The sequence below is a fragment of the Ictidomys tridecemlineatus genome, chromosome 4, assembly GCF_052094955.1.
Source record: "Ictidomys tridecemlineatus isolate mIctTri1 chromosome 4, mIctTri1.hap1, whole genome shotgun sequence".
Classification (NCBI taxonomy): domain Eukaryota; kingdom Metazoa; phylum Chordata; class Mammalia; order Rodentia; family Sciuridae; genus Ictidomys; species Ictidomys tridecemlineatus.
The window spans coordinates 1,526,042-1,539,350 of NC_135480.1; positions in this window are offsets into that span (position 1 = coordinate 1,526,042).

Consider the following 13,309-nt stretch of genomic DNA (forward strand, 5'->3'; position numbering starts at 1 on the left):
CACAGATGCCCCATTCACCTTGGTCATGTGGCTCTTTCCCTGTGCTCCGTTGCGTAGTCGGTCACGATCTGCCCCTGGTTGAACCTGGTGTCACTGTGTCTCGGGCGAGGTGGTTTGGACCCCTGGGTGTGTCCTGGGTCTTCCCCTTTGCTCCTGTCTCTTTCAGCCCACGCGTCTCCCCTTCGCCTTCCTGGACACGTGGGCTAGGGCACGCGTCAGCCAACCTGTCCACGCGCCTCTCGTGCTGCCGTCTGTGAACGTGCCTCCACGGGCTGATTGTCCTGTCCATGGAGATCACATCTCCTGCTTCACCGCCGCCCGCTGTTCCTGGTGGGACCTTGACACTGTGCGTCCCCTTGGGTGGGGCTGGCTCCCCCCTGAGCTTCGTTCTGGGTGTGGTCATATTTGGCCCTTGGTCTTGCTCTGAGCCTTGGCAGGAGGGAGGACCTTCCCGGGCCTCTACTCCACACCTCAGGTCTCAGGAGGTGTTTCCACCCTGGCTGCCAGGACCCCATTCCCCGGCCCTTGTGAGCTCCGAGGGCTGCTCCCTGGTCCCCTCGGGGAGGTGGCCTCCTTTTTGGGGAGTCCTCTCCTCTTGGGGGGTGGTCTCCTCCTGGGGGTGGTCTCTGGCACTCTCCTGCATTCTCTTCTCTGGAACTTTCCCCCTTGGACTCCGCTCACTGCCAGGGCCATTGCATCTGGGTGGCATGGACATCTGCACCTGGGGGCACCACTCTGAGGCCTCAGCTGGTGCTGGGCTGTGTCGTGTGGCCTTTTCCACACATGAACCTTTCCAGGTTTCGGGTGCTGTTCCAGGATGGAGGCTATCTGACCCCCGCCTCGCCCTCTGCTCCAAGGCCCGATTGTCTGAAGTAGGTTTCTCTGTTTCCGTGGCCTTCGGAGGTTTTGAACTCCCAAGAGCAGGGGGTCGGGCTGGGTCCAGTCCCTGGGTCTGGTTGAGGTTTTGGGTGAAAGTCTGCATGGAGGTGAGTTTGTAGGTTGGATGGGCGGAAACTGGCCCTGTCCAGCAGACACATGTTTCTGGGGCTGGACAGAGCTCACCCACCCTTCCCTTGGTTACAGCTGGCCAGGGATGGGCTCAGGGGGACATTGCCTACCCAGGCCTGGCCTCTTGTGAGTGCTCTGCAGGACTCTCGGGACCTAGGCCAGGTGCACCTGTGGGTCACGTCCTGCCCCTCGGGAGCAGAGAGGAATCAGCCTAAACCCCGGCCCCCGGACAGGATCCAGATGCCGACCCAGCGACGGCACGGCTGGGCCGGCCCCGAGCCCCGGAGGGTCGTGTCTTCTCACCTGCGTCTCAGCAGAGGGGCCCCAGGCTCCGGGGCCAGGTGTGGCCAGGGCTCAGAGCTCAACCTGCCCGCCAGTCGCGGCCACGACAGTTGAGGGACAGGCCCGGGAGTCACGGAGACGTCACCCAGGCCGCAGCAGCCCGCACGAGTCTGCTTCCAGGGAAAGCCAACTGGACTTGCTGGCGGGTCAGTGAAGGAAGCCCAGCCGGGGACCCTGAGGTGTGGTGGAGGCGAGGGAGCCCAGGAGGGAGCTGGACACAGAGCTGAGCTCAGGAAAGGGGGCCGGCTAGCCTCTGGGTGTCGGTGCCCACACGCAGCTCAAAGTGACGGGGACAGGCCAGTCTCCTGGGCCGGAGCGTGCCCTGAGACCCGGGGAGCCAAGGGCTCGGCAACAAGCCTCCACAGGGCACACCCCAGGAAGCCGGGGCCTCACCCCAGGTAAGCGCCTGTGGGTTAAAACTGACCTGCAGAGTGGAGGAGGGTCAAAGGGGAGCCTGGGCATCGGGTTCACCTGGCTCTGTGACTGGGAGGCCACTGAGCCTCCCGGGCCTCCAGCTCCTCGTCTGCAAGGTGCGTGGATGGCACAGCTGCAGGAAGCTCAAGCGGGGGTCTGGGGGTGCGCTCAGCGCTCAGGGCGCCTGGGAGTGTGGGGCAGTGTGGATGTTCCACTGCACCTGCCCCAGGGGAGGCCCTTTCTCCCCCTCGGGTGCAGGGAGGGAGCCCCATCCTTAGGGGAAGCTGTTTCCCGTCTGAGGCTAAACCCAGAAAGACTGACGGCCGGGAGACGCCTGGCTGCGGGTAGCAACGGTCGCAGGAACAGGTGGCAGCACACAGCAAGGTGTTGCGGGGGCAGAGGCGGAGCCCGGCCCTGGGAGAACCCGGCAGTCATGACCCTGGCCATCCCTGACCTTGGCACGGCCCTTGCAGGCGGCGGAGGGCAGATCTGCCCTCGGCTGGGTAGGTGGTGTGCGCCCAGCAGTGAGGGCTGTGCGTGCCTCCTGGAGACCGGGGCCCCATGCAGGCGTCCCGGAAACAAGCACCAGGACCGTCTTCCCATGTCACGGCCCAGGATGGCTGGGCTGGGTGCCCAGGAGACAGACTGTGGCGGGAGGCACTGCGCTGATCCTCTGGGCACAGAGAAGGTGGTTAACAGAGCGCCGTTGGGTCAGGAGCCAGGCATCTCAGGAGGACACCAGAAAACTGGGGGTGGGCAGAGGGGTCTCTCGGCAGCCCTGTTCCGACTGGTTCATGTGAACGTGGGACTCAGGCAAAACAACACAGTTAATTTCAAACTCGTGAAAAGAAAACTGAAAAGCCATCTCAAGGCCTGCAGGAATTCTCCCGGTAAAACTCATCGTGGGGGGTGGCCTTGGTTTAAATGAGTGCTCAAGCTAACTAGAGCCTGGGCACCTCCCTAAGCCGCCCCCAGCACGTGGTGCCAAGCTTCCCGCAAACACTGCGCTGACGGGGAAGTACTCAGGCACCCCAGCCAAGAGCAGGACGGGAACTGGCCGCCACCTTCCCTCAGCGGGCAGATTCCTCTCCAGCCCAGAGGGACAGACATCTCATCAAGGCAGAAAACCTGTAGAAGGTGAAGGAAGAAAGAATTCTCAGCCGACGTGCCTCTCTCCTCACCTAGAAAGCCCAAGAGAAGCAGCGGAGAGATGCACAAGGATCCGCCAGGACCCTGGATACCAGACCAACAGAGCAGAAGGCAGAATGAATGCATGCCACATACAGGACAGCGGGAAACACGTTTAATTACTTGTCCAGTCAACCAGTGTATGATACTGGGCATCGAACCCACGGACATCCTGCTGCTGAGCCACCTCCCAGCCCTTTTTGTCTGGTTTTATTTTGAGACAGGACCTTTGCTGAGGCTGGCCTTGGACTTGGGATCCTCCTTCCTCAGCCTCCTGAGTAGCTGGGATCGCAGGCTGCGCCACCCTGCCTGCTCAGAAAACAGACTTTAAAAGTTAACTCTAGTAACGAGAAAGGGGTGCTTAGGGATAGACCTAGGGTACTGACCTAGGGCACTGGTGGGAAGAGGGGTCCTGAAGGGGCTATGGCAGTACCTTTGTCCCCCTAACCCACAGCTGGAGTGGCCAAAGAGTTGTGGCTGGGGGTTCCCTTAGGGGGACACAGCCTTCCGAGATGGGGTCAGTTGGGTCCTGAGAGAAACACCGGAGGCTGGGGAGAGCTTTTACAAGGGGGCTCGGGCACAGGGCGGGACGGCAGGACCCAGGGCGCTCAGCCCAGGGGTCTGCAGCGAGGAGGAGTCGTGTCAGGGTGTCTCGGGGCTGGGTGCAGTTCCCTCCAGCGTTTGCGGAACAGCCCGGACACCCTCGCCCTGCCAGCTGGGCGTGGTGCTGCATGGAAGTAACACACGGTGGCCCACGCTGGCCTCGGCTCCCCAGCACACAGCCTGCACCCCGTCTTCCTTCGTCTTTCCAGCGTTTCCAGAGCTCCCCTGGGATCCATCTTGGCTTGGAATCCCTCGTTTTGTCCTTGGCCTGGGGTGGCATGTGCCTATGAAGGCCGAGTTCCATCCCCAGCCCTGGGGGAAAAAAATGTATTTTTAAATAATTTGCTTCTCTGAAGCCTGGGGTGGTGGCTATCCCAGTCTTTTATATGACCTCACAAGTAGATGACCGGCTCGCTGAGTCCAGCCTCTGCCCTCCGCAACTCAGAGCCCCGGCTCTCCTGCCAGGTGCTGACCAGGTTCCCCACGCTCTGAGGGGCGTGTTCCCTGTTTTCATGATTGCTTAGTCTTGAGTCCTACCGGGTGTCCAGGGCGAGTTCTTCTCTGGCCTCCATCTATTTTGGAATGTCCTTCCAAGTTTAAAAATGCATCTCAGGTCATGTTCTTCTTGCGCTGGATTCCAGCCTGTTTGCAATCTGATCAGAGCCTGGGTCAACGTGCTACAAAGGGATTGGCGTGCACGAGGCTTGCTCTGTGGACCCAGAGCCCACGAACGCGGGCCTGAGATGCGGCTCTGGAGCTGAAGGGCCCAGGGCCACCTCCTGTCAGTCAGGCCTGTTAATGGTGCTCAGTCACCTGGATCAATGTGGGTTCCAGCAGCAGCAAGTGGCCTTCATCAGGCCAAATTCTCTGCAGAGAGCAATGATGAAATGGGGAGAAAACATCTTTTCAGACTATTTAAAGGAACTGGGGAGCGATGGAACTTAGGAAGAAACTGCAGAGTCATTGCCAGGGAGCGCGGGCTTGTCCCCAGGACATAAGTTCACCTGGGGCAGGGAGCTCAGCAGAGGGCCAGATCCGGCCGGATTCGGCCTCCGAGGAGCAGTGTGGGGTGAGGGGGGAAATCCCAGAGAGGACCCCAGACCTGCCAGAAATTGTGCCATAGCCTCTACTACTAACCCAGGCCCCCACGGGGGAGGTCCCAGGGACCCTAACCCAGGCCACCTCCCCACCCCCCAGGTCCCAGGGACCCTAACCCAGGCCCCCACGGGGGAGGTCCCAGGGACCCTAACCCAGGCCACCCCCCCCCAGGTCCCAGGGACCCTAACCCAGGCCCCCACGGGGGGGGGAGGGGAGGGAGGTCCCAGGGACCCTAACCCAGGCCACCCCCCCACCCCCCAGGTCCCAGGGACCCTAACCCGGGACCCTAACCCAGGCCCCCACGGGGGGCGGGGGGAGGGAGGTCCCAGGGACCCTGGTTGGAAGCTGGAGGATGCAGTGGGTTTCCAGCCAGGCCCCAGAGAGCGTGGAGCCCGCTGTCGGAATCACAGGAAGCAGGAAGGCAGACACACACTCAGCTTCCTGCCCCCATGGGGCTGCCCCAGGTATCCATTTAACCATGGAAGACAGTGTATTATGATTTAAAGCTCACACAGGAAAACTCCGGCCCAGGTGGCTCCGCAGAGGCCTCGCAGACCTCCTTGTCCTGCGGGTGAGGAGGAAGCTCAGGGCCTGACTCTCCCTTGAAACCGGCACTGACCTAGCACCCAAACCAGGCCAGGAGGCACCCACAAGTCTCGAGACTGAGTTTCCGGTCACAGGGACGGGGCTGGGAACCCAGCGAAATTAGACATCCGTCTTCAAAGGAAAAGCCACCAAACGTTGGCATAAAAAGAAATCACAGGGAGGTTAGAAAACATTTAACCCAAGGAAAATGGGAATACAGCAGGTCAGAACTGGCGGGAGCAGTTAATGCTGCGCTTGGAAGGAAAGGTGTGGCTTTGTGTGCTGATCAAGACAAAGACCTAAGATCAGCTCCCTCTGCTTCACCTGATCAAGCTAAACAGAAAAGGAGAAAACTAGCCTAACTACAGGATAAAAAAGGACCAACACTCAGAGTAGGAATTTTGTGTGGTGCTGGGAGCCATGTACACTAGGCAAAGACTCAATCACTGAGCTACAGCCCCAGCCAAGAAACCGCCAAAACCCAAAGCAGAAAGATGATGAAGGATGATTAACAAATTGTTAAAGGCCTAGCAAAGCACAGAGAGAACGAGGAGGGTGCAGAATAGGGGGCTCCCAGGTCTCTGGAAGGCCCCACACCCCAGTCCTGCACCTTGGAAGCAGTTAGACACATTCCATTCTGGTACATCAGCTCTTTTAGCTAAGATGCTTGAAAAACAGCAGGTGCAGAGAGATTACTGTGACCTTCCTGTCATTTATTAAAAGCAGGAGATGAAATTCTCCTGTGAAAGATGCAACATCCTTATCTTCAAAGACCACAGGGCTCCATTTGGGTCTTATCTGGGACACTTCCCATGGAATCCAGTGCTTTTCCCCCACGGGCTCCTCTGTTCAGTTCAGCACAAGGGCTGGCCTCCTCCCACCCCCTGGGTCTTCATGTCCTTAGGAACATTCCAGCCCCTTAAAACTTGCCTGAAATAAGTCTGCATGCCTTTCTCCTGTGAATCCCTGGCGTCTAACTCTGGGCCCAGCCAGGACCCCAGGAGGACGGAGGTGAAGACTGTGTCCTGTGCTCTCTGTGGAGCCAGGAGCCTGGGAAGGGAGGTGCTGACCCTGGGCAGAGACAGACGCCCAGAGTGATAAAGAGGTGGGGTGCAGCGCTGAGCAGGTCTGACAGCAGCTCCTTGTGAAACGGGATCTTTCCCAAGCTCCAAGAAGCAAACCCACTGCACCAGCACACCCTCTGAGGTGTCCCCTGTCACCCAGGGACTAGGACAGAGAATCTAGTGCTTGCAGGAGGTTAGGCTGCCTTAGCTGAGCAGCAGGTCGACCGGGTTGGTCTGCAACTGAAAGAGTCAGAGCTGTCGATACGTCAGTCATCTCCAAGTTCCCCTAGAAGTCAGCACAGCCCCCGTCAGAATACCACCAGGGTTCCAAAGCGTGCACAGAACCACAAAGAAGCCAGGAGAGCCCAACAAGGGTTTTCAAAAGGGAATGAAGTGGGAGGCGCCGCCCTACCGGGCTTTCAGGGGAATCCACTTACTGTGAGGCTGCGGTGGTGGCTCGGTGGCTCGGTGGCTCGGGAAGGACCGACTGGCAGACCAAGCGCAAGCCAGAAACAGGTCACGCGGAGGGCTGGATGGCTTTTGACAAGGGCAGAGGTAAGTTAATGGAGGAAGGACGGCCTCTTCAATCAAGGGCAAGGACTCACCAGACGTCCTCTGCAAAAGGAGCGATGAGAACCTTCAAGCTGCCCCACACTTAGAGAAAAGTTAGGGTCAGTGGCGATCACAGGCCCAGGGGTAAAGTGGGCAGGAGAAGGCTTGCAGAAGCGAGACTCGTCCAGGAAAGGGTTGGTGGGCCAGGCTTCATCAACGGGAAACGTGGCTCTTCCAAAGACCCCGTCAAGACAAGCCTCTGTCCTGGAGAAAGGATCTGCCACTTCCACGTCAGAGACCCGTGAGCTCTCAGAATTCAACAAAAGGCAAGCCACCAATGAAACAATGGGCAGAGACTTCCCTGGACACCCGGGAGGGCAGACGGGCCCAGGAGGCTCAACCTGCCAGCCTCAGAAGTCCAGGTTAAACCCACAGCCAGTTGTCCCCGCACACCTGCCAGACGGGCTGCGCCAAGCAGTTTGGGAACAGGCCAGGTAAGTGCTGGGGGGGGGCAGCCGGACGTCAGTTAGCATTCACCTACATCTAAGTGAAAGCGCGGAGCCCACCAGGCGCAGCACCTGGACGTCAGTCTGGCAGCCCTTGGTGCCTTTTCTGGGGTGTTGGCATCCCACCGGCCCCGCGGCTCACACAGACGGCAGCACCCGAGCGTCGAGGCAGCCTGGCCCCTCCTCGTCAAGTCTGGAACCACCCCGGGCCCTCAGTGAATGTTGGGGACACCCCCAGATCCAGCCCCACTGGGGAGGCCGCCCCACGATGGACAGCCAGGCCCTTTGGACCCCGCGGGCCCCCGACTTGGAGCTTCCAGCACAGAGAGCTGACAGCGGGTGCCATGTGCTGTGATTCCATTCACGTGACATTCTGGAAGTGACAAAAACTATGGGGACCAAAGCCAGGCAGGTGGCTGCAGGGCTGAGTGGGAGGACGGGTCCTACCCAGGAAGCTTGAGGGACAGTTTGTGGAGTCCCTCTTCCTCCTGATTCTGATGCAGGTCACACTAGTTACACAGTCACCCAAAAAGCCAGATGCACTGTGTGAGGGAGAGGCTGCTCCAGTGCTCCAGCTTCTCACCACGCCCCCTCCTCTTTGGGGACTGGGGTCCGGGGCAGCGGCAGACCCCCCTCTCCCATCTGAGGGATTATCAGCAAGCATTTCATTTTAACTTTTTTTTAAAACCCTACAAATTAGTCATTCGTCGTTTCTGAGCAAACGTTGGTCTAGGTGCTCCAACAGGCCCCTTGCCCTTGCTCTGCCTGGTGGTCTCTGCCCCTGGAGGGTCCGTCCCTGCCGCTTTGGTGAGCTGTGGGGTGAACTCTTGGTGTGCAGGCGACGCCTCATTTCCACCCAGTCCTGAGGAGCCGCGGCGGTGTGCTGAGTCAGCAGGGGCCTCTTCCAAGCCCAGCGGCTCCTGGGGCTGGGCCGGGGCGAGCGCCTGCCGGGTGCCCGGGCCCTGCTCGGGAGTCTGCGCTGGCACCGGTCGTTGCCAGGTGGTTTTCCAGGCTGCTCTCCTTACTGCTGCTCTGTGAGAGCAGGCCATCGGCCTCCTGGGGCCTGCGAGGGCGCCTCCTGTCCAGTTTCCCTGCGGGGCCGCGTGCGTGGCGCACTCCTGCTCTGCTCATCACCTGGTGGGCCCCGGAAGTGGCCGGGAGGGCAGAGCTGTGTGTGAGGGTGTGTGTGAGGGTGTGTGCGCACGTGCATGTGTGGGGGGTGTTTGGGTGGAGTATGTGCGTGGGTGCAGGTGTGTGTGTGTGTGCGTGTGTGCGTGTGTGTGCATGCTCGTGTGTGTGTGTGTGTGTGTGCGTGCGAGTGTGTGGGGGTGTTTGGGTGGAGTATGTGCGTGGATGCGGGCGTGTGTATGTGTGTGTGTGTGTGTGTGCGTGCGAGTGTGTGGGGGGTGTTTGGGTGGAGTATGTGCGTGGGTGCAGGTGTGTGTGTGTGCGTGTGTGTGCACGCTCGTGTGTGTGTGTGTGTATGTGTGTGTGTGTGTGTGGTGATGTGCATTTTGGGAGCTGCTCTGGGATCCAGGGTTGGTGGCAGGATCTTTCCACACTTCCTGCCCAATGCCAGGGACTTCCCAGCGCCAGGCAGTTTGCCCACATCAGTGCAGCAGCGCCAGGCTTGGATCTCTCGCTGGTGCCTCTGCGTGGTCCCCTGGAGCCCTGACCACTTGCCCCTCTGCCATGGTAAGCTGGCATGGCTTCTTGGAAACTTCACTGAGGTAGAATCCACGTGCCACGTGGTACGTGGGCCCATGGATCTTGGTGTGTTGAGAGTTGCCAGACGTGGCCATAGGCCATTCCAGAACACCCCAAAGAGGCCCTGGACCACCTGGCGTCACCCACCAGCAGCCTGCTCACCCACAGCCACTAATCGACCTTTTGTGGCCATCATTGGGGCCTGCCCGGGGCATCTCACAGAAGCCGAGTCGTCAGAGATCGAGGTCTTTCGGGGCTGGCTTCTCTCTGAGCAGAGTTCCCAAGGCCTGAGGGCTCAGGAGTGGGTCAGGGCTTTGTCCCTCTGTGGCCAATAGCATTCCACAGAGCAGGAGACCTGCATCCTCGGTGGACACCTGGAAGATGGCACTTCCATCTGCCGTGAGTGACGCTGCTGGGGGCATGGTGTGGATGTGTCTGAGTGGACATGCTCTCCGTTTCTCCTGGGCACAGGCCTGGGAGTGGAATGGTGGCCGTGTGGCACCTCTGTGCTCGGCCTTGGGGGAAATGAAGACCATCTCCACAGCAGCTGCCCCACTTTCCTTCCCTGCCAGCAGCAGGTGACGGCTCCATTTGCTGGGCATCAGTGCTTGGTGTCTGTCACCTGTTTGATTATGGCCACCGTAGGGGTTGAAGTGACATCTCATTATGGCTGCGTGGCATTTCCCTGGTGGCTGGTGACGTGGAGTAGCTTCTGTGCCGTGGGGCGTGCAATGTCTTCTCTGAGGGGCGGTCAGGAGCGTGCTTTGGTCTTCACCCGACACACACAAGGTGGAGCCTGTGTCCCGGTGGTCACTGGTGGGGCATCTCCAAGCTGCCAGCGCCTGTTTCGTAGCCCGCCATTTCCCTGGGCGCTGTGGTTTTTGGATGGTCTGTCAGAGCCCGACTTCTGTAACTCTTCCCACAGCCTTGATGAGTGGGACTTGAGAGGGAGGAGGGTCAAGAGGGCCACTCTCTCGGACCTCACCCAGGAAATCCTCTCCTGCCTCGGCCGTGCAGGTGCCCTGTGGCCTCTGCTGCCTGCGTGACTCTGGCCCGTCCCACGGTCCAGCACATGTTCTAAGGTGATGGTCGAGATGCCAGCTGGTCAGCTGTCCAGGTGTGCACAGGTGGCCTTTGGGGACCTGCCGTTCTCATGGATCACCACTTACATGGTGCAGGGAGTAGGCGGTGGGTTCCTCGAGCCAACGGTGCCCTGACATCGGATGGGGAGCTCCTGGGCTGCTCCTGGCTCCGGGCCTGTGCACTCCCCCTCAGTCCATCCACTTCTGCCAACCCCGGGGCTCGTTGCTGGAGACCTGATGGACCCACGGGACCTTGGGGATAGTGGTGTTTTAGAATATGAAGGATGCAAAGTCGATGCACCTTTATTCCTTATTATTTGAGACAGGCAGAGGAGTACATGAAGCTTATTTGCATTGAGCTTTGTGATGTGCACACCCATGTGACGAACCGAGGCACACAAGTGGCAGTTGGGGCACTTTTCCAAAGCGGTTGTAGAGGTGGGCCAGGGCCAGGGTGTCCGGGAGGCGTGCAGCTCCTCGGCCTGCACACCAGGCCTGTCTCAGGCTTGGTAATTCCTGCCACTTCAGTGAGAACGTCCACTTCCTGGTGACAGGGCTTTCCCAGCCACGGACGAACGCCGCTCGGCGTGTTTACTGGGGACGTGGACGAGCCATGTTGTCCACTGCCCGGGCAGCCACTCGCTCGCATTCCTCCCTGGTGCTAGAAGCCTCTCCACCCTAACGGTCCTTTCCACCCTGTGTGTGCAAAGCAGCGTCCCCAGCTCCTCTGGTGACATTGCTCACTCTTTATGGAAATCTATGTAATCAACTTTATCAAGATAAGATTAAAGGCAATGGAGCGCGTGGCACATGTACGGTGCGTGTCTGGCTGCCCACCTGTGAGGCGCCATGCTCTCCCTCCACGGGTTCCCTCAGGTTCTCTGTGGCTCGTGCACCCAGCCGCCAGCCCCCATGCCTGTCACCTGCTCCACACACCTCTGATCTGAGTCCCATCCATGTGGCTCCCGAACGCCACCCGCGTGGATGTCCACGGCTTTCTTCACGGTCAGGAGCCGGCCCCGGGCTGCACAGGCTGTGGCAGTGCCCCCCTTGCCCAGTGTGGATGTAGCACAGCGAGCTCCCTGTCAGCAGCTGAGGGGCCTTCAACCTGCTCCTAACCTGCTGCTGTGGATGACGCTTCTGGGAGCACCTGCGGGGACGTCTGAGAGCGGAGGTCCCTGCGTCTCTTGGGAGAGCAGGTGTGTTGGCTCCGCAGGGAACCGCAGAGCCCGACCCCAGGCTGCTCGGTACAGCGCAGGTTTCACGGACTGCCCCCTCGCCACTCTGTGACGTCCTGAGTTGTCGCTGCTCCTCTTTCTTGAATCGGGATCTTGCCCTGGGCTCAAGGGATTCTCCCGCCTCAGCCTCCCACGTGCTGGACCAGGTGGGCCACTGCGCCCTGCCAAGTTCTTTAAAGTGCTGTGCTCAGGTATGAGGACAGGCACACTGGGAGAGGGTGGCAGCTGCCTGGCCACATGACCCAGAGCCTTGAGAGATGCTGGGGGACTAGCTTTCCCACTTTGGGGCCAAAGTGGCCCCTGGCTGCCCGCCTGTATTGCCAGAAGTGGCTGCAGGGGAGACACACATGGCTTCCTGGACAGGAATGGGCAGCCTGGTTCCCCGGGCAGCAGCCAGGAAGAAGCATGGGAAGCTCAGAGACCAGATGTCCAGGGTGGGAGATGTGGACAGACGTTGGAGCAGGGGCACAGGCCTGAAGACCACTGGAACATGCCTGCCCCCAAGGAGGATGCAGGCAGGACGACTTGGGCATCGGGGTCAGCTGCCCAGACCTGGCCCCTTATGCCCATGAATGGAGGACCCAGCATGGGCGGCCACTCACCCAGGCTGAGCTGGGCACTGCTGCCTCAGAAACTCAGCCTTCCAGCAGCCGGGGCAGTGCTGAGCCCCCAGCTCTGTGCTGCTCCTTGGGGACCCAACTGGCCTCCTGGCACCAGGCAGCCACACGGGCCCTGCCCATCGCCGAGGGCCAGGCCTTCTCTTGATGCCTACTCCAGATACGGACTTGCCTTTCCTGTCCACAGAAACCCTGCCTGCCCCACTGTGGGGAGCTCCTGCCCGCCGCGCGGTCAAGGATCACACGCAAGGCACCACCCAGTCCGGGAACTCAGGGAGGGAGGCGGGAAGGGGCCGGGAGCAGACTGGGCCTGCCACAGACCACAGCGCCGGGAGGGAGTGCAGGCCTGGCCCAGCACAGGAGCCGTCTCGGAGAGGCGCCGAGGGAGGGCCACTAGGAGACCATGTGGGGACAGGAGGGCACCCCTCAGGAACAGCTGTGGCCAAGTCAGACACAGTGTCCGCGGAGACCTGCGAGGGGAGAGTGGAGGGAGGAGGGAGGGGGTCTCCCCCGAGAGACAGGGCCTGGGTGGCTCTGCCCTTGTCCTCAAGTCCTCTACCCTGTGTTGGAGGGTGCAGTCGGCCCTCTCTGACCACTCGCAGGGCCCAACCTGGCATGAGGGCCAGTGAGCAGATGGACCCTCCTCTGTCTCCAAGCCACGGATGCCACCTCCGTCACTCACCAGAACGTTCAGCCTCCTGGAACGGGCAGGGGCCAGTACCCCCCGGAGCCCCGCAGTGAGAGCCCACACAGCCCATGTCCCAGCCTGAAGGCCTGTGGCTTCTCTTCTCCCCTCGGGGCGCAGGGCAGAGCCCCACAGCAGGGGCCTAAAGAGCAGGAGCCTCCGTCCTGTCGTGGAGGGGCTGCAGTCCGGGATCCCCGTCACAGCAGGCTCCTCCTGTGTCCTCACGTGGTCCTCTGTCTAGACCGATGGCCTCTTCTTACAAGGACACCATCATGGGTCCTTGTACCTCGTTCCACCTCGGTCACCCCTTAGGAAACCCACCTCCTCGTGCGGGAATCTGAGGGTCAGGGCTTCAACACATGCACCTGGGGGGAAGAGGGCCCATTCAGCCCCCCGTGGCCACTCAACACACATTCAGGGGCGGCAGAGGAGAGTCGCCCTGTCTCCCCAGGAGGGGACCCACCTGGACTGCATCCTCGGGGCCCAGGGAGCCTGCAGGACAGGGGCCATGCCTGTCTCCAGGGCTGCATCTCCAGGGAGTCAGGATCCTGTCCCGCCAGCAGCTCTCCGCTCCCTGAGCCCCAACACAGCCCCAAGAAGGAGACTGGAGAGGAAACTGG